Source organism: Euprymna scolopes, chromosome 32 (genome assembly GCF_053919585.1).
Source record: "Euprymna scolopes isolate OS-2025 chromosome 32, ASM5391958v1, whole genome shotgun sequence".
Taxonomy (NCBI): Eukaryota; Metazoa; Mollusca; class Cephalopoda; order Sepiida; family Sepiolidae; genus Euprymna; species Euprymna scolopes.
This window is the reverse complement of record NC_136513.1, coordinates 57,682,376-57,705,111: the sequence shown is the minus strand read 5'-3', so window position 1 is coordinate 57,705,111 and position 22,736 is coordinate 57,682,376. Positions and strand designations below refer to the sequence as shown.

Here is a 22,736-nt window from a genome sequence, read left to right as displayed (position 1 = left end):
GTGAAAGATTGGTGAGGGGGGGGAACCAGAGATTGGAGCTCAGACGAGCACTTCCCATGGAAATAATGATAAAACAAAGATAGGCTCACAACGTCTCTTCTGTGGGAGAGAGGTTGCAGGGAAGAGAAAAGGGCATCCCCCACTAGGGTACAAAGTTTATTTTGTACTGTCAAGGCAGGATAGGCTGTTTTTAGCAGCTCCTGCCCAGATGTGGCAGCAGTACTCCATCCTTGGACGTACTTGGCTTTTATATAGATAGAGAATTGCATCATTAGTGAGATATCTTCTGGAGCAGTAGAAGGATCCGACCATCTTTCCAGCAACCTCGGCAACAGACTTGATGTACGTGTTCCATTTCAGATCAGGAGTAAAGGTCAAACCCAGAAGCTTGTCAAAACACGGGGCCTCACCCAGACGAGAGCCATCCATCACAATTGATGCCAGATGGGGATCAGAGCGTTGATGATGTAAGGATAGGAGTTTGGTTTTGGATGCATTAAAGGTAATCAGCAACATCTTCCCCCACTGAACCACGAACTCGAGATCAGAGGAGAGAGAATCCGAGAGAACTTTGTCATTTACAGCCTTTGATGTGTTGCCGTAGATGGTCGCATCATCAGCATAAATGTCAATGAATGATTTAAGTATGTGTTTAGGGAGGTCATTGATGTAGATCAGGAAGAGAGTTGGGCCCAGGATTGACCCCTGAGGGACTCCAGCATTTATATTGCAGGCCTCCGATTTTTGTCCATCTACCACTACCCTTATGAGCCTATCGGATAGAAATGATTTAATGATTGAGAAAACATTTCCAATTATACCGTAGCTGGAAATCTTGTGAAGTAGACCCTTATGCCATACCTTGTCGAAGGCCTTTGATATGTCAAGAGCAATTGCCCTAGAAAGGAAGCCTTTGTCAAGAGATTCACTAATCCTGTGGGATATAACCGTCAGCACATCTGCGGTAGATCTTGCAGAGTGGAAACCATATTGTGTGTCACTAAGAAGGTTGTTTCTGCTGAGGTGGTTGACCATTTCTCTATTTAATATGGATTCCAGCAACTTACTCATAACACACAGGAGACTTATTGGTCTGTACTGAGAGGGAGAGGACTTATCACCTGAATTCTTAAATACAGGGCAAACTGATGAGGTCTTCCAGGGAGTCGGAAAGCACTTCTCCTTAAGGCAGCGCTTAAATAGTTTTGTAAGTATGGGAGCAAGTTCTGGTTGAAGCTTTTTTAACACTATAATTGGGATGCCATCAGGGCCAGTTGCTTTACTGAAATCTAGGTTCTTGATTAGCTTGGCGACCTCATGCACGGATATTTGTATGTTACCTAGCTTGTTCTGTGTTATAGGAGGAAATATGGGGAGTTGATGGCCTTTGTCGCATAGGGTAGAATTAGCTGCAAAGTTCTTTGCAAATAGTTTGGCCTTGTCTGATGCTGACGAGATGACCTCTGGTCCATTGATAATGGTTGGGATAGAACGCACACTTCTGTTCAGGATCCTATTTGTTATTTGCCAAAACTGGTGGGAACCAAGCCGCTGATCAGCTACCTTGGATTTAACAGACTGGGCATATAGCATGTGCGCATTGTAACAAAAATCACTGACACTCGAACTTGAAGCCCGACCGATAGAAAATGAAAAGGTGACATGCAAATTAAGACGTGATCAAATTTAGACATAAAAAGCTGATATTTCTTTATTGGTGAGAACATTTTTTGTTGACCGAGACGTTTGAACGTACAGTTAATTTGCATGTCAGTGGGAAGAAAGATGGATTTTCTACAACCCCTAAGCAAGAAAAGAAAAAGGATTGTCGTTTTTGCATGTGTCAAAACATTGCAAACTGAAGAAAACCTTTTTTTGGCATGAACATTTAACAGCAGATATTCGCCAGTTGAAAGGAAAACTTTAAACACTTCAAGCTATTTTGGCCATTATCATGGCGAAGATATGACTAAGCAGCAAGATAGTGAAGCCATTTACCGGTGAGGGAGATATAGTGGTATGGCTAGAGAAGTTAAGGTTGATAGTGAGACTTCAAAAGATAGATGTGGCAAACCTACTGCCATTGTATATGGAGGGGATGCATTGGTCCTGTACTTGAAGATGAGTGAAATTGACTAACTGGACATTGAGCAGATGGAGACTCGATTAAAAAAGGCATTCACGGCTGGCGTGTTCACAGCCTATAGGAAGTTAGCTATGCTGTAATGGATTGGCAAGTAGGTGGACGTTTACACGAACAATATCAGACGGTTGGTTGGACTGGCTGGTTTTGAGGGAGAAAAACTTGCCAAACTGGTTTTTGTCACTGGGTTCCCTGATGCCATTTCCATCGAACTCTAATAGACACCAAAAATTGAAACCATAACTATGGCAGACTTAATAGCAAAAACAAGGGTGCTGATGTTAACCAAAGGCCAAAGCTTTCACGTGGTTGCAGCCGTGAGTCCATCCAATGGTAAATCTGTTGTTTCTATTGGGAATAGCCCTGGCAGAGGAGTAAATTGCTACAGATGCGGCTGCAAGAGTCACATAGTGAGAGATTGCTGAAGATGTGGTATCAATTGCTACCAATGCGGCAAGGTTGGACATTGGGCCCAGGACTGTTTGGAAAACAGAACAAGGGAATAAGGCATCAGTGCCAACCTACTCCCTGACCAAAATGTAAATGCAGTGCTCCTGGAGATTGTCGTCTACGTTGATGAAATGCGGTGTTCAGCATTAATTGACACAAGATGCTCGCACGCAATAATAGATGTGAATCAATGTCAATCCTCGAAGACAGCAAAAGTGGATGTCCTGACTATTGGAGGCTCATCCCGTGCGTACTGGGGAAGAAGAGTAGTCACTATTTCAACAAACAATAACTGATAGGATCAAGGCTCTGGTGGTGCATGGTAAACTGCTGGGATCTGATCTGTTAGGCATCAATGCAATAAAAGCATTGGCAGGCATCACTGTTGGACTTATGGATGCAGTCTTGATTGATGTTGGGAAAGTCTCCACGCGTGCGGCTATCTCCATCAGTTAACTTGACTTTACTGCTACATTTGACCATCAGAAACAAGCATGGATCACAGCATGGAAATAGGCAGATAACTGCTCACCTGAAGGACTGCATAATGGAGTGCCAGAATATCAAGTGACTGCAAAAGTTTGACCAGATTATGATCAAGAACAAGGGTTGGCTTGTGCCATACCCAAAAGAAAGACCCCGATCTCACACGGGATTAATTCTGTTGATGGCCATGATGCAGCAGAATAAGGTAAACAGTGCATGGACCACCATGAACTTTACAATCATGTAGATGCATTCATAATGAATGCAGAGGTTTGCATTGCTAAAATGTGCAAGTGGCACTAAAAAGGGGCAAATGTGTCCCTGCTTGACCTCTGGAGAGCATATCTCCAAGTACGAGTCCACGAGACACTGTGGTCATACCAGACACTAGAGGTCGATAGAAATAGATACCGTCTGTCACGTTTGGGGTTTGGCTTGAACGTGACTCCCCTCATTATGAAGGCTATCATTAGCAGGGTGCTATCGCAGGAGGAAGCTGTGGACTGCGTGATGTCAGTTTACATCGATATCTTTGTTGAGATGCAGGCACACCGTCTTCATCAAGTCCAGAAACATTTGGCTTGATTCGGGCTAGAATGCAAGGACCTGGAACAGCTTGGGGGCGGCACATGCGTACTGGGACTGACAATCCTAAGAGAGCATGGTGTCCTGTGCTGGAAATGAGGGGAAGTAATCCCAGAAATTCTCAATATCATAACTCATGGATAATCATAATTCATGTATTTTCCTTGTGTGGAAAGCTCATCGGGCACATCCCAATATGTGCGTGGCTGTAAGTGGCATGCGGAGTAACAAAGAGAAGAGCCTGTTAAATCACGAACAGCTGGATTGGCAAGGTGACAGACACCCTACTCCGGCATATGCGAGATTGGATGCAGTCAATCGGAATGATCCAACTTGTGAGGGTTGGTGTGTGGATAGCAAAGGAAAACTTTAATTTTAACAATTCAAGTAAGAACACAATTGTGTGCAGAAAGCAACTTCCATCAAAATATGAGCAATGCTTTTGAAAAAGTGGGAAAATTACTGTTTTCTGTGCCAGAATCTATATCTAACTCTTAACATTGGCTAGTTTAGGACCATGAACTGGTATTTGTTTAACTTTTTACATCAGGTGACTTCATACCTTGTTTGGAGCGATTGAAAAGAGGAAGACTTGAACAACAAATGGAAACAGCTAGGACTGCTACCACTTATTTCGATTACTCTATACGGTTCATATACAGTGAGAATCCCTAACTTGTAAAACTGTTTTTACTTTCCATTATTATTCTAACTAGCCTGGTTGCCCGGGTGTTTGGACGTGTGTGTTGAGTAAAAAAGAAAAAAAAAAGTGATAGTAGGTAGGCGGGTTCAAACCTATGTCGCGAAGGCAGAAAAGAAAGTGAAAGAAAACCTGACATCTTACCCCTACTCCATGACGTGACCGGAAGTTTGGAAAATTGAAATTAGTAAAGTCATTCCAACCGATATGATAACTTGCAAAAAATGCGCTGCAAGAAAAAGCGACCCCCCACCAAAAAACAACCTTGTAGAGAAGTGTCCAGTTGAGGGTGAAGAAATTGATGTTTTTGGTCAATTTTTCGATGTTTGTCATCCAAGGGGTTGAACTTCGGAGCGATGCCAATCTCATGAGGATCCGTCGCCTCTGTCGAAGGTTTTAAGCATACATACGTGCATGCATTTGAACAGACAGGTAGGATTTATATAATAGATGGACCATTTTTCATAATTTTATTAATTTATACTGATTTCCGCATTCCCCTAATTGCTTTTTTTAGATTGCAGGTTATCGCCCCAAACCATCACAGTGAAAGCCAGATTATTTCATTTCGGTCGCAGCAGTGTCGGCAATTGTTCAAGGATGGCAGTGGCCACCAACAACAACTGTAGTTTGCTTTTTTTGCAAGGGTGGTGGTGGTGGGGGGGGGGCTTTCACCCAGCAACGCCAGTTAATGGGCCCTGCTAATATGTAATATATTAATGTTCACATTCTATGGATGTTCAGCGTAAATGGTGATGCCCTGATATTATTGTATCTCTTTTGTTAAAACTGCAAAAGTAATTATCTAAGCTAGCAGGGACGCCCAGCATATCCTGGTCGTAAAATGTGCTTAAATATGATATTTTAATTTATGCAGATTTCGTATATATTATTATAGAGTCAATTTTCTATCGATTCTTATATATTATAAAGTTGTGATTTCAAAAATAAAAAATATATATCCATATGACTTGGATGCATCAGCTTGAATCGAAACCGAAACCAAAACTTATGAAGAATTCTTGGTAATATTACAAGAAATGGAAGGTCATAACAATTAAACGACAGTCATTTGGAAGAAAAAAGGTGTAAGCATGACACACAAAATAACAGACGCCATCGTATTGAGATGATGACGACGACGACAGTCCTTAAAAAACTTGGCAAAACGATTAAAAAGAGATCCACCCAATAAGTGTGACGGTGACATGAGTATTTTGTTTATTTTTGGATTTTTGGGAAATTTTTGACACCACGAAGATAAAATGTTCTTGTCAGCTTAACTTACCTACTTGGCACTACTTGTTTTTCGAATCAAATAAAAGCTTTAAAATACGTTAAAATACACAAAACTTATCCACGTAGGTAGAAGAGTAACCTATCTTGCGTTTGGTAACATTTATATTTTATTATATTTAAATGTTTTACCCTTTTTTAATGTTTTTTTTCGTTTGTTAACTTCTCTAAATGCCCAACCTTAATAACAAGAATAACAATAAAGATTAATAATATTCAACAGCTGCTTGTTAAGATACAGTAAACAGATTGATAAAAAAAAGTCGTTTTCGCCAGGAGCAGTGTTACGTACTTAATTGCCATGTCATAGCAATATATCCAGAAGTTGTGAAGATTCATCGAGTAGAAATTATTTCTAGTTAAAAGTAATTTTCTTAGACTTTATAAAGTAGACAGTGGCAGACAGTGCAGGGGACATAACTCTGAAACGAATATTTTAGATTACTTGTGTCAGGGTTTCAATATTTTTTTTTTTACTAAAAACACAAGGTACTTGTACAGTTTAGTCAAGACATTAAAAAATGAAAATATCGAACAAAGATTATATTGCACGTATCCGTTATGGAACGAAGTTTTACGAAAAATAAAAAAAATAAAAAAAAATTAACTTTTTCATCAAGTAGTTTTTTTTTTTTTTTTTTTTTTTACAGCGAAAAAACAATTTATTATGATACCGAGCAAAAGGTTCGATTTTTAGGAAGAAAAGATAGAATTAAAGATGGGGGGGGGGAGTATCGGTGCTTTACATGGAGTTATCTCCCCGTGGCGTGTTCAGCAAATTTCACAATGGCTGACTTCAACACGCTCCCATAAAACGTGTTTTTCCGCTGTAAAAAACTACTTGATCAAATTAAATGAAATTTTTTTTCAGAGATCATCAGTCCAAAACAGATACGTACAATATAACCTTTTTTCGATATTTTCATTTTTTAACGTCTTGACTAAACTGTACAAGTACCAAACACAATATCAGCTGTTCTATGATTATTCGTAATTTTTGGTTATTTTTTTTTTCTACGTGGCAATTAGGTGCGTAATTTTTTTTTTTACTTAAAACGATATATTAAAAAATAAAATTTAAAAAAATGAAAAACATTTAACAAAAAAAAAATAAAACCAGACTTTATTTTCTAAACGTTATTATGAAAAAAAAAAATTTGCAACATGAGGAAAGGTAACCGGAAATGAAGTGAAAACTGTAATCATAGAGATAACCTTAATCTATAATATAAAGCTGAATGTGTGTGTATCTGGTCACGAATAGGCTCCTATATGGTTGACTATTTTAAAAAACTGATTACATATAATGATAGATGTATCGAGACACAGGAATGGGTATGTTTGATCTGGCAGAACAGTGGTTCATTAAAATTGTGGGGTCTGCATTCGTGCTTGGTCCACAAAGTATGGAAATAAAAAATTTAAAAATTAAAAAAAAACGTTTACAAGTGTTTTTGATATAGATGTACATAAGAATACTTTGATAAGTATGTTTTAACTTAAATAGGGATGGTATAATAAAATTGTGGGGTTTGCGTTCGTGCCTGGCCTCCATAGAATGGAAATATGAAAAATCTTTATTAAAGTTTGTGCCTATCTATCTGTGTAAGTATACTTTGATAATTATGTTTCAGTTAGAAGAAATATGGTATAATAAAATTATGGGGTGTTCGTTTGCGCTTGACCTCCATAGAATTGAAATATGTCACAAAGTTTAACAAGGTTTTTTTTTTAATATAGATCCACAGAATATTGTGATGAGTGTTTCAGTGTGAACAGGTATGGTATAATAAATTATGGGGTTTATCTATTTTATTTTTACTTTCATCATATTTTGCTTTGGTTTTGATACCCCCAAATTCGAAGCTATCTTTTTACAACCCATCCTTTTCATAACCCATCATACTTTCAGAAATCAGAGTCCATTTTCTGTAGGCTGTTTTTGAACCCAGTCAACGACGGGTACTTTTGCTAGTAAAATATAAATTAATATTTAACAAAAACTACAATATAAAATTGTAGTGGACTGGTGGGTATATATTAAATATATTCCCCAGTCGTACAAAATTGGTAAAATGAATTGTTTTGAGAAAGGAACGAACAACGCGTTTATAGAAATAAACGATCTAGAATTTATTTCATGAAGAAACAAATGAAAGAAAAGGGTACAACACGTGTTTAGTTTGGCGTGTGTCTCTCGCTGTTAACTGGTGAGAAGGAAAGTCTATTGTTGTAGAGAGAGAGAAAGAGAAAGTGAGAAAGTCAATCCAGGCCATGGAGATTGAAAGCGTGTAAGGTGTACGTACTGTCTGACTCTTGCCGCACACATAGTGGCAGGGGATGTGACGTGCGCAAACGCATCGAAAGGAGCGGATGGTCCGTCGACCACTCAGCTCGGGAGCTGGTTCGAAAAGAAAGAAACAGCTCAGGTCTCTTGCTTTTATAGTTGTTTCTGGTGGTCTTTTGCGCATGTGTGGATTTCCTTCAAAGGGGAAGTGACGTTGCCCATATGTGTGTATGTTAGTGTGTGTATGTACATGAAGGTGAGTGTATGTACGTGAACATATCTACATGTATGTACGTGCGCGCGTATGTGTGTGCATATGTGTATGACAAGAAAAATGGCTTGAGATGTGAATGCGTTTTTTTGTGCGAGACTAGAAAGGGCTTGTACAAAATAATCAAGGCCATTTTTTTCCTAGTCTAAGGGCAATAATTCCTCATGGAATTTGAAAGTCATAGATCCATTAATTCGCAGATTTATTGGATTTGATGATGAAACTTTAATTTTAAATTATAACATAGAATATCAAAGCGAGAAATGATTTATTTATCTTTGTTTAAAATAAAATATTTGGTAAAATAAAAATATTCCTTTCACATGATCGCCATATTGGAAACAAAATACGACGACATGACCTTGACATTGTTTAATATTCGTTTTTCTCTTAAAACGATTAAAAAATAAATAAAAATACAAAAAAATAATGTGCGATTGAATAAAAAAAATCAATTACAAACCAGTTTAAAAGGAAATTTATTATCTCTAAATGTTTTGGTAAATATCCAGATACGCTACAACAGAACACTGACCACTTTTTTTTTTTTTTTTTTTTACATAGGCGTCACCACTTATCAAGGACGAGAGGCCACTCAAGGATAAGGGTTAAAGAGTGTAGAGTAGTCAAAAGGACAATATAGTAATCGATAGTAATGGAAGTTCAGTAAATTTGTTAACTTAAGTGGAACGGCTCATCAGAAACTTGTTCACGTTGGACTTGAAGACAACCATATTATAGACAGCTGGAAAGCAGAAGAAATTCCACATGCATGCAGTTCTAAGAAAGAAGCTTTGATCATGGAATCTATGTTTAGGTTTAGGCACAGATAAAGAGTGGGGGGAATTATTGATAGTGTTTTCAGCTAGATGAGTGTTTCTTGTGAAAGTTTGGCGAGGGGGGGACGGACCATAGATTGAAGCTCAGTCGAATACTTTCCATGAAAATAACGATAAAGTAGAGACAAACTCGCAACATCTCTTCTGTGAGATAGAGGTTGTAGCAAAGAGAAAAGGACATCTCCCACCAGGCCACAAAGTCTATTTTGAACCCTATCAAGGAAGGACAAGTCCTTTCTAGCAGCTCCTGCCCAGATGTGGCAACAGTATTCTATCCTTGGACGTACCTGGCTCTTATATAGATAGAGAATTGCATCAGCAGTGAGATATCTACTGGATCGATAGAAGGATCCGACCATCTTTCCAGCGGCCTTGGCAACAGATTTGATGTACATATTCCATTTAAGATCAGAAGTAAAGGTCAAGTCCAAAAGCTTGTCAAAACTTGAGGCCTCCCAAGACGAGAGCCATTCATTTCAATTGATGCCAGATGGGGATCAGAACGTTGATGATGTAAAGATAAAAGCTTGGTTTTAGATGCATAAAAGTAACCAGCCACTCCTTTCCCCATTGTACAACGTGATCAAGATCAGAGGAGAGATAATCGGAGAGAACTTGGTTGTTTACTGTCTTAGATGTGCTACCATAGATGGTAGTGTCATCAGCAAAAATGTCTACGAATGATGTAAGGATGTGATTTGGAAGATCATTAATGTAGATCAGGAAAAGAGTTGGGCCCAGGATGAACCCCTGAGGGACTCCAGCATTAATACTGTGAGCTTCTGATTTTTGTCCATCCACTACTATTCTTATGAACCTATCAGAGAAAAAGGATTTAATAATTGAGAAGACATTTCCAGCTATACCATAGCTGGAGATCTTGTGAAGTAAACCTTTATGCCATACCCTATCAAAGGCCTTTGATATGTCAAGAGCAATTGCCCTAGAAAGGTTGCCTCTGTTGAGAGATTTGCTAATCCTATGACATAACTGTAAGCACATCGGCTGTAGATCTAGCAGAACGGAAACCATATTGTGTTTTTTTTATATAGGTAATTGAGGTCGCTGACAATGAATCTGATAGTCAAACTTGGAGCAAATTTACCGTTTGCATGGTATTAACCCCTGAACCCACAAACTACTTTCCACCATTTTGCAGCTTTCGTTTACGCTATGCGCGCGCTGTAGCATAAACAATGGCTTCAACAAGCAAACTATCTTCTCACATGGCGTACAAATCTTCCACGGAAAATTTAAAATTAGCTGAAAAAAAAAAAAAAAAAAAAAAAAAAAAAAAAAAAAGGGAAGCACTCCCAGTTGGGGAGAAGAGGGTCATTTAATTGGTTTTTCTTCCTGGAACATAGAATTTTTAAAAAGTACATAATAGCACTTTTTGGGTGGAAAAAATTACGGACTGACATTTTTGAATGACTTACAATTAAAGAAAAGTACAACAAATTGGGGGACTTTTTTTTTTTTTTTGTCTCACAGTTTTTAATGCGTTCTTTTTTTTGCGGGAGGGGGATTCAATTATAGAACTTATGTGGCTTAATAGGTGCTTCTGCAGTTTAGTTAACCGTTTTTCCATAAGTAACGCACTGACATTTACTGATTAGAACACCAGTTAACATTTTTCAAAGATTTTACTGCTCACGCCCCCAATGAAAGCAGTAAAATCTTCAAAAAATGTTAAATGGTGTTCTAATGGGTAAATGTCGGTGCGTTACTTTTTGAAAATTTGAAAATTCTATGTTCCAGGAAAAAAAAAAAAAAAAAAAAAAAAGCAATTAAATTACCCCCCCCCTCCCCAACTTGAAGTGCTTTCCTTTTGTGTTATTTCTTTTTCAGCTAATTTTAAATTTTCCACCCAAAAAGTGCTATAATGCGTTTTTGAAAATTAGAAAATTCTATGTCCTGAAAAGAAGAAAAAAATAAATAAATTAAATTACCCCCCCCCCCAATTTGGTTTGCATGTTCTTTTTCATCTAATTTTAAATTTTCCGTGGAAGATTGGTACGCCATGTGAGAAGCCGTTGTTTATGTTGCCGCGCGTCACGTAAACGGAAGCTGCAAAATGGTGGAAAGTAGTTCGTGAGTTCAGGGGTTAATACCATGCAAACGGTAAATTTGCTCCAAGTTTGACTATCAGATTCGTTGTCAACGACCTCAATTACCTATAAAAAAAAAAAAAAAAAAAAAATTTTTAAATTAGAGTGGTTGGTATTCTGTTGTAGCATTTTTTTTTTTTTTTATTCAATTTTCACCCCAAACAAGGAACTGTGCCACTTTGAAGCAGGGGGCTACTATGAGGGACTTAATTAGCAGGGTCATTATGAAGGGAGATGAGTAGAAAGATGTTTGTTCACATTACACTTGAACTTCTGCATATCAGTACAGTTGGGAAAGCAGAATCCAGGAAGGGAGTTCCAAAGACCTGCAGTTCTGGGGAAGAAACTATTGGAGTAAAAGGCTTTCTTGCACCTAGGGATCTCTACTGTAAAGGGATGAGACTTACTAGCTTGTCGGAGGTAGTTACGTCGAGGAGGTACAAGTGTTTGCAGTTCGTCAGAGCATTCACCATTAAAGTATTTGTAGAACAGGCAGAGGGATGCAACATCTCGTCAATGGGACAGAGGCTGAAGCCTAGATGACAGTTCAGGACCTATCAGGTTGGCGACTCTCTTTTGAACCCTGTCCAGGAGCGAGAGACAAGCAGCAGATGCACCAGCCCAGATGTGACAACAGTACTCCATACATGGGTGAATGGTGGCCTTATAGAGGTACAGGATACTGTCAGGTGTAAGTAGTTTTCTAGCACGGTAGAGGGAGCCAACCTTCCTTGCAGCAGCCTTGGCAATGCTCTCAATGTATCTATTCCAGTTCATATTCCCTGTAAACGTTAGGCCGAATATTTTCCTATGTTTTCACTGACCACAAACCTAACGACAATCAGCATTTTACTGCAAATCGCATCACAATATGACCTAAACATCCATCAAATGGACGTAAAAAATGCTTATTTTAATGCCCCAATAGACTGAAATTTATATTACCCCTCCAGAAGGATTTATAATGAAAAATAAAAATAGCGTGTGGCGAATTAACAAGTCATTATATGGTCTAAAGCAGAGTGCTCAGTGTTGGAATACAGTATTTCATGATTATATTATTAAACAACAATTCAGACAATGCGCTGTAGACCCCTGCTTATATACCCAACACAAAGACGATAAACTACTGATTTTGGTTTTGTGGGTCGATGATATATTAATCGCATCAAATTGTGACATAATGTTAACCGATGTTAAGAACAAATTAAGTAAAAGATTCAAAATGACCGATCTTAGCAAAATATCCTGGTTTTTGGGGATAGAATTTACTCAAAGCAAAGGACTTGTTACGATGACTCAATCGAGATACATCGACAAAATACTATTAAAATTTGGAATGGGAGAGTGCAAGAAACGTTTTACACCGGTCGAAAATGATAATAAAAATATACACACAGAATCTGAAATAATAAATGACAAACAATGACAGCAAAATTATACGTAGTCTTGTATACTTAATGCCTGCGACCAGACCCTACATATGCTATACAGTTACAAAACTCTCACAAAAATTATCACGACCGACAATGAAGGATTTAAACAGAGCTAAACAAGTCCTGCATTATTTAAAAGGAACTAAAGAACAGAAGTTAGTATTTAGAAAATCAAGAACTTGTGGATATTGTACAACTTACAAGTTTTAATGTGAACAAAGCCATTTCAGGACTAGTTCTTTTTGCGCTAGCAACCTAACAAGGAGGAAATGTCTACTTATAGAAAGTAGAAATTGTTTTCATTACTATTAATCATACCTGATACGTAATTTCTGTGTATAACATCTCAAATCTATGCATTAATATGGGAGAGGAGACTATTTTCAAATATCTTCCTAAATTTGAAATGGAGCAATGGACTAGATATTAATAAGTCCCTCGTACCTAATATATATATATATATATATATATATATATATATATTTTTTTTAACCTCTTTATCTCTGACCTTTTTAGTTTTATTTTATTTTTTTTTAAATGGAGAGTAGATAATGCACTGTGGATCTGTTATCGGCAGCTCCAGTAACTCTCGTTTCTCCTTATTTGTCCTTCAGTCCTCATTTCTAATGAGTGATTTTTCTGATAAAGGTTGAAGAAAAAGCTGCTTTCCAGATCGGCAGTACTTGCGTAAACAGTAGCCTGAGATGTCGGAAATTTTCTGTTTCTATGTCTATCCTTGTGGCCATGTCACTAGTAAGGGTGCTGGAGGTAAACATTTCATCTGAGCTGACGTTATCTGCCTGAGAGTCAGGTACCCGAATCTTGGATTAACCACTAAAGAGGCTGTCCTATCAGTAGGTGCCAAGTACTGGGGCTGTTGTATTGCCATTTGATGAATGGATTCTGGACAATGCAGTAGTTTCTGGTGGGGCCTCTCGATGCCATACGAGTAATTCTTACAGCTTTACCTTATGTGCTACAAAAAAAAAAAAAAAAAAAAAAAAAAAAAAATCCTGTCTTTTTCTCTTACTTTCCCTCTCTAACCAAGTCTGTCGACCTGTTCCACAAATCCCAAAACCTCAACATGAATTATCTCCAGAAAAAAAAAAAAAAAAAAAAAAAAAAACACGAACAAACCTAGAACCCCATCCTCCGATGTAGACCCCTACTACAATGTCTCCTTTTCTAACATCAGGGGTCTACGTTCCAACCTTCCAGAGGTTGAAACCCAACTGCAGGAGATGAAACCGGACATATTGTTCCTAAGCAAAACTGGTATAAGGCTGACCACTTCGCTAGAGGAGTTCATAATTAATGGATACTCTAACTTAACATCTAAATCTGACCCCCAAGATGGCCAGGGCATGGAATATGTGCCTACATTAAAGATGACTTTCCGTGTGGTAGGGATATCTCCAGAGAAGACCCTAATTTACCTTATATATGCTTCCGGGTTGCACTTGCTTACACCACTGCATTTATATTTGCCCTCTATTGCCCCCACATCAGTGGAATTACTATCTTTAAGAGTATATCTGAGAAAATTGACCTCATCCTGTCTGCTCATTCTTCAGCTAACATTCACATCTGTGGTGACTTCAATGTCCACAATGTGGAATGGCTGACCTACTCAAACAAGACAGCTGATGAGGGGAGGTTCTGTCATGATTTACCCATTGCCTATGACCTCACTCAGATTGTTCATGAACCCACTTGCGTGCCAGATACTACCGATCAGTATGCAAGCCTTCTAGATCTTTTTCTGACAACTTCCCCTGAGCTATGTTCATGTTCTGTTCTATCTCATCTGGGATCTTCCGACCACTCGGTTGTATCAGTTAAGATAAAAATAAAATGCAACAAGTCTTCAGACGTACCTCTCCACCGTATTGTATATCGATACTCTATGGCTGACTGGGATAGCTTCCGTACATTTATATCTGATCTACCTCTGCATTCCATGTTTAAAAAGAATGTTCTCTATAGTATCAGACCTGACTGAATGGTTAATTGTAGGTATAGACCGATTCATACCATCCAAAAAATTCCAACAAAAACCTAACAGCCAGACATGGTTCTCTCCAGAATGTGCTGCTGCCATTGTGCACAGAAATCACTTTTTCCATAGCTACCAACGTAAGAGATGTACTGAGACTAAAGCTACTTTCAGGACTGCCAGCAACCACTGTAAAAGAGTAATAAAAATGCAAGAGAGCAATATGCTCAGTCCATTAAATCCAAAGTAGCTGAGCAGCAGCTTGGACCCCACCAGTTTTGACAAATATCAAACAGGATCCTGAACAGAAGCGTGCATTCTATCCCAACCATCATCAATGGACCTGAGGTCATCTCATCAGCATCAGACAAAGCCAAACTATTTGCCATGAACTTTGTAGCTAATTCTACCCTTTACGACCAAGGCCATCAACTCCCTGTATTTCTTCCTATAACAGACAACACGCTATGCAACATACAAATATCTGTGCGTAATGTCGCCAAGCTAATCAAGAACCTTGATTCCAGTAAAGCAAGTAGCCCTGACGGCATTCCAATTATAGTGCTGAAAGCTTCGACCAGAACTTGCCCCCATACTTACAAAACTGTTTAAGCGTTGGCTTAAGGACAATTGCTTCCCAACACTCTGGAAAACCTCATCAGTATGCCCTGTATTTAAGAATTCAGGTGACAGGTCGTCTCCCTCAGTGCAGACCAATAAGTCTCCTGTGTGTCATGAGTAAGTAGCTGGAATCCATCTATATATATATATATATATATTATATTATATTATATATTATATATATACATATACATACATACACACACACATTTGCTTGTCTCACAAACTTTTGACACGGGTCACGGATTTTTGCCAGATAGGTATCCTTTTTAAGGTCCAACCTTCGCCCGACAAATATCGAAAAATTGGCCAAAAACATTAATTCATTCACCCTAAAATCATCAGTTTTCTATAGGGAGGGGTCAGCAAAAACCATCCTCTCATGACAAGTTCGCTTCTACACATGCGCAAATGATGTCGGAACAGAACAAAATATTCTTACCGTGTCGAAACCCAGGAAAAGAACATGTGAAATTGCTCCAGAAAAGGTTTAATATTTATGAAGCAATTCTGGTTTCTGATTGCTTGGTAGCAGAACGTGAATTAATTTGATTCGTCAGTTCTTAGCAGCATCGTTTATAAATAGAATCGTCCGACTGTGTGGGATCATACCCCATTATAAGTCCAAAATATTGCAACATCCTCCCTATTTTTTATCTTGGGGAAGTCCCTTGTGTTTGTTCTGCTCAAAAATAAATATATATTTTTATATTCACTTAGACATAACAAAAATTAGAAATCATTTGGATCTTAGAATTTTAGCATTTAAAAAGACACCATTTTTAATTGTGTTTAAATGTCAAAAAGGAAAATTACAAAGAGTTTTTTTTTTTTTTAAGCAAAAGTATTAGTTACGCATTAGTAGGTTAAAATGTTAATACAAATAAAATGGATACAGTTTAACGTCTTATCCAGGACTATTTATTTATTTTTTTTGATATATAGAAATCTATATACTCTGAGCATTACCCCTAGGGTTTTCCGCTGATATTCATGCAAAAAAGTAAGAGCCTTCTCATGAGTGGAACTTCGCTGGTCTGTATTTTTAATATATAGAAATCTATATACATACAGGGCAGTGAAAGAAAGAAAAAATATCTAGTCGAATTCCCCAACAAGTTTTAAGAAAAAAAACGTAGCTTTATCCTTGTCGCCGGTTTCGTAAATACATCAGCGATATTTTGTTCTGATGATATGTAATTCAAAATAATGGATTCCTTTTTTATCTCGTTTTTTTATGAAATGGTATTTTATATCTATATGCTTAGATCTTTGGTTGATTATCGTGTTCTGTGCTAAGACTATACTGGCTTGATTATCACAGTTAATTACTATGGGGCTTTTAGTTAATTCTGGCTCTAAAATCGTCTTTAGGATATTTTTAAGGTAGAGTGCTTCCTGGGTCGTGTGTGTGATCACGATAAATTCAGCTTCACACGTGGAGAGAGATACAATCTGTTGCTTTTTAGATTTCCATGAAATAATAGGCCCATTTTCTGAGAGTCTGAAACAATATCCAGATACACTCTTTCGATCTTCGTCGTTTGCCCAGTCTGAATCCGAAAAACCTAATTTTAGCGGATTTCTTGATTTTCTAAGTACTAACTTCTGTTCTTTAGTTCCTTTTAAATAACGTAGGACTTGTTTGGATCTGTTTAAATCCTTCATTGTCGGTCGTGATAATTTTTGTGAGAGTTTTGTTACTGTATAGCATATGTAGGGTCTGGTTGCAGGCATTAAGTATACAAGACTACCTATAATTTTGCTGTATTGTTTGTCATTTATTATTTCAGATTCTGTGTGTATATTTTTATTAATATCATTTTCGACCGGTGTAGAGCATTTCTTGCACTCTCCCATTCCAAATTTTAATAGTATTTTGTCGATGTATCTCGATTGAGTCATCATAACAAGTCCTTTGCTTTGAGTAAATTCTATCCCCAGAAACCAGGATATTTTGCTAAGATCGGTCATTTTGAATCTTTTACTTAATTTGTTCTTAACATCAGTTAACATTATGTCACAATTTGATGCGATTAAAATATCATCGACCCACAAAACCAAAATCAGTAGTTTATCGTCTTTGTGTTGGGTATATAAGCAGGGGTCTACAGCGCATTGTCTAAATTGTTGTTTAATAATATAATCATGAAATACTGTATTCCAACACTGAGTACCCTGCTTTAGACCATATGACTTGTTAAGTCGCCACACGCTATTTTTATTTTTCATTATAAATCCCTCTGGAGGGGTAATATAAATTTCACAGTCTATTGGGGCATTCAAATAAGCATTTTTTATGTCCATTTGATGGATGTTTAGTTCATATTGTGATGCGACTTGCAGTAAAATTCTGATTGTCGTTAGGTTTGTGGTCAGTGAAAACGTAGAAAAGTATTCTTTACCGTAAATCTGAGAGCACCTCCTTAGCAACAAATCTTGCTTTGTACTGTTCTACGCCTGATGCTGCACTCTTTTTTGTAAAGACCCATCTTGTAGAAATAACATGTTTATCTCTTGGGAGAGGCACTACCGTATAGGTATCATTTTCGGTTAAGGCATCTATTTCTTTTTTCATGGCAATTTTCCATTCATCACAATGTTCTGAATTAATTGCTTCGTTGAAGCTTTTTGGTGCATTTTCCATTGAATAGCAATAGTCGATTTGATAATCTTTTATATTGTCGACCACAAAAAAATCGGGTCGTCTTCTATTTCTTTTGGGATATCTTTCGACTTTATCATCATCATGGACACTCTCATCTCCATCATTTTTATTGTTTTCGTTTGTTCTAATTATTTGAGGTAATATAATTTCATCCTCTTCATATGACGGGTTTTCGTCTATAAAATTAAACGTGTCTGAATTTTACACACCGGATTCTTTTTATTTTATTTTTTTTGGGAAAAAATATTAAATTGGCTGGACTGTTTTTATCGTATCCAAGAAATATACCTCTGTCGGCTTTGATATTCAATTTACTCTTTTTCTCTATATATGCGAAGCAAGTTGAACCAAATATATGCATTCTGCTTAAATTTGTTTTTTTTTTTTACTGCAGAAAGATTCATATGGAGTTTTAGAGAGTGTTTTGTTAAAGCACCTGTTGCGTATATAAGCTGTCGCCATAAGTGCATACGTCCAGAGGTTTTTAGGGGGTTTTGATTCAATGAGTAGGCATCTTGCCATTTCAAAAAGTGTCCGCCACGCACGTTCAGCAGTCCCGTTTTGGTATGGCGATCTAGGAGCTGATGTTTCATGCCTGATATGATGGTTAATTAGTAAAAAGTTCAAAGTCTTTATTGGTGAATTCTGTACCGTTGTCAGAGTGAATACACTTGATTTCACCGTAGGGGGCCATGTCGGCTAGATATTTCTTAGTTGCTAGCAGGGTATCAGATTTGTTCTTTAAAAAGTAAACCATTATTAAACCTGAATGGTCATCTACGAAATTCAACACATATCTATAATGTTCTCTGGCTATTGATTCTACGGGACCGTTCAAGTCACAATGCACCATTGATAGGATTTTTTTGGCCTTTTTGTCTGGTATCTTGTTTTGATAGTTTGTCATTTTCCCTTGCATACAGATATCGCAGTTGAAGGTTTTTGATGTTTGTATTTGCATTCCATCAACTACAGTCAGCAACTTTTTGATATCAGGAATATTGCAGTGTCCAAGAATTTTATGCCATGTCTGTAGATCATGGCAGGCGGTTTTTGATGGGACTACGCTATTTAAATAATATAGTCTTTCATTTTCTTTAATGTCGAATACAGTTCCATTCGGGTATACTAGTTTTGATTTATTGGGACTAAAGTTTATATTTGCACATTGTTTTGTGGCAGCTTGTACAGAAAATATATTTTGTTTAAATTTTGGGATTAGAAGAGCGTTTTCTAGAATACAGAAACAAAGTTCACCTTTATTGTTCTTTAGCGAGATTTTCGCATTGCCTCTTTTCAAAATGATATCATTGACTCGACTCCCGTCAGCTAGTTCTACAAAATGATTTTGTGGCTTAAAGTTGGGATCAAAATTGATAAAATCAGATTCCTTTGTAATCACATGTGCCGTGGCCCCACAATCGACAAGAAAATTATTATTGTTTGTTGAAGCATCAAATGTACACGAAAATAAAAATGTATGTTCGCTAACAGAACTCTCTACATTTTTAATGTAGTCGCCATTTTGAGTACTGTATCTACATTGGAAACTCTTGTGATTAGGTCGTCCACAATTATAGCAAATAATTTTTCTACTTTTCTTAGGAAAAAACTTGCTTTTTGGCAAAGTTGCATTTTTTATTCCTGGCATGGGTATAATTCGATTTTGGTGTTTTTATGTGTATTTTTAAATTTCATGATATTTGTGGATTCGTTTTTTTCTGTGATCATTTTTTCAGTTTCTTCGTAACTTCTGAGTGCTACCTTGAATTGGCTAAAAGTCATGGGTTTTTCTTTCTGGGTTATCACGGTGGTAAATGGCTTGAAATCACTCGGTAATCCCTTAAGGACCATGGAAATTAACAGACTGTCACTTATAACTTCAGACATTTTTAAAGAATTTGCAGTTGTCTCGGCTCTTATAATACAATCAGCAATAGTTTCGGCTTCCATTCGTTTTAGAGAGGTCAGTTCAGTGTACAAAGAAATAATTTTGGGTTTTCCTTTCGATAAATAATGTTCTCTCAATATGTTTAATGCTTTGCAGCCGTCGTCCAGGGCTTCTCTCATTACCAGTGATAGACTTCGGTCATCTAAACACTGTATTAATTCTGCAAAGACAGTTGCGTTCTTTTCAATGAAGTCGGGGTCGTTTCTGGTGTCAGGTTGTGTTTGTAGTACTTTGTGTAGCTTTTGGATTCATAGATATCCTAGAAATTTAACTTGCGACAATTCGAATTTTGATTCGGATCCATCCAAATAAAGACGCACACTGGGTGCATAACCTCTAGAAGTGTAAGCCATTTTGAGTTTCAGAACAGTTTCAGATGGTCCGCTGTTACACACAAGTCCTGGGAGGTGACTTGTTTGTAGTAGACAGTTCCACACAACAAAATATTCTTACCGTGTCGAAACCCGGGAAAAGAACATGTGAAATTGCTCCAGAAAAGGTTTAATATTTATGAAGCAATTCTGGTTTCTGATTGCTTGGTAGCAGAACGTGAATTAATTTGATTCGTCAGTTCTTAGCAGCATCGTTTATAAACAGAATCGTCCGACTGTGTGGGATCATACCCCATTATAAGTCCAAAATATTGCTACATTAATAATTTAATATTTAAAAATATTTACTTGGCTTATTCTTATGTTTTGATTACAACCCCCACACCTCTAACCACCCAGGCAACGCTGGGTACCCCCCACCCCCGCTAGTATTAAATAAAGCAGAAATAACCTTAGTGACTTGCAATATGGTTTCCTTCTGCTTGATCTACAGAAGATGTGCTAATGGTTATATCTCATAGAATTAGTGAATCTCGACAAAGGCTTCCTTTCTAGGGCAATTGCTCTTGACATATCAAAGGCCTTCGATAACCTATAGCATAAAGGGCTATTTCACAAGATTTCCAGCTACGGTATAACTGGAAATGTTTTCTCAATCATTAAATCATTTCTCTCTGATAGGCTCATAAGAGTAGTGGTTGATGGGCAGAAATCAGAAACTCACAGTATTAATGCTGGTGTCCCTCAAAGGTCCATCCTTCTTTCTGATCTACATTAATGATCTCCCAAAACACATACTTAAATCATTCATTGACATCTATGCTGATAACGATAACACGACCATCTATGGCAACACATCAAAGGATGTAAATGACAAAGTTCTGATTCTCTCTTCTCTGATCTTGAGCACGTGGTACACTGGGGGGCGGAAGAGGTGGCTGGTTACTTTTAATGCATCTAAAACCAAACTCCTATCTTTACATCACCAATGCTCTGATCCCCATCTGGCATCAATTGAAATGGATGGCTCTCGTCTTGGGGAGGCTCCATGTTTTAACAAGCTTCTGGGATTGACCTTTACTCCCAATCTGAAATGGAACACGTACATCAGGTCTGTTGCCAAGGTCGCTGGAAAAATGGTGGAATCCTTTTACTGCTCCAGTAGATATTTCACTGCTGATGCAATTCTCTATCTATATAAAAGCCAAGTACGTCCAATGATGGAGTACTGCTGTCATATCTGGGCAGGAGCTGCTAAAAACAACCTATCCTGCCTTGACAGAGTAGAAAAAAAAAAAAAAAACCCTAGTGGGGGATACCCTTTTCTCTTCCCTGCAACCTCTCCCACAGAAGGGATGTTGCGAGCCTGTCTTTATTTTATTGTTATTTCCATGCGAAGTGCTTGTTTGAGTTCCAATCTCTGGTCCCCACCTCGCCAATCTTTCACGAAAAACACCCATCTAGCTGAAACCGCTGTCAGTAATATTCCCCACTCTTTATCTGTGCCTAAATCAAAATGTAGATTCCATGAACAAAGCTTCTTTCTTAGAAGTGCACGCCTGTGGAACTCTCTTCCGTTTGCCCGTTTCCCACCTGACTGCAACTCAGATGTTTTCAAGTCCAACATAAACAAGTTCCTGATAAAGTGTCTTACTTAAGGGGGCAGTTTATCAAATCGTCAATACTAACGATTACTACGATACTATCCCATTGATTACTGTACACGCAATAACCCTTATCCCCAAGTGGCCTCCGGGCCTTGATAAGTGGTGACTTCCACATGAAAAAAAAACAAAACAAAAAAAAAAGCAAGAAAGCAAGCACAGACGGTCCACAGTTTTATAATTATTAAGATTCCAATACTATTTTTCTGCTTGCTATAAACAGTCAGTTTAAACATTGTTGACAAGACACTATATCGTCTTTATGTAATCCACAGGATAGATTGTTTTTGTGTCGTCGACTATATTTGAAAATGCATAGAATAACATTTTAACCCATATCTGAAGATAAGATACGTTGAAAGAAAAAAAAAAAAAAAAAAAAAAAAAAATGAAAAAAAATACATGTTTTTGTTGTGGAAACTGATAAGTGTTAAAAACAAAAAGGTAATTACGATGTCGGGTAAAAGATATGATCCATAAACCTATTTTCATTTTTTTATCTTTCAACACATCCTCAAGTATGGGTCACAAAGTTATTCTATGTATTTTCAAATGTAATTGACAATCTCCTTCAAATTCTGAAAACTAAACATTTGTGAATAGGCTCACAATCATGCTTTCCAGCTACGTCAGATATCTATCATGAAATACTTTACAAGTATTTGAACTATACATATATATACACACATATATACACACATATACACACACATATACACACACACACATTAGCAGGCCACCCGGCATATCCCAGTCATAAAATATGACTGAATATATTTTGATTAATGCAGACTTCGTATTTATTATTATTATATTGAACCCAATATATAGTAATAATTTTAAGTTTTTAAAAAAAATAAACAAACTTGTGCACCACCACTGAGAATCAAAACCAAAACGTTT

The 22,736-nt window shown here is 37.3% G+C and overlaps 1 protein-coding gene across 2 annotated transcripts in view; it reads right to left on the bottom strand.

The window, feature by feature from the left end:
- LOC145256377 (ras-related protein Rab-29-like) overlaps positions 1 to 22,736 on the bottom strand; it is a 56,033-nt gene that overhangs the window by 8,672 nt on the left and 24,625 nt on the right. The window lies entirely within an intron of this gene.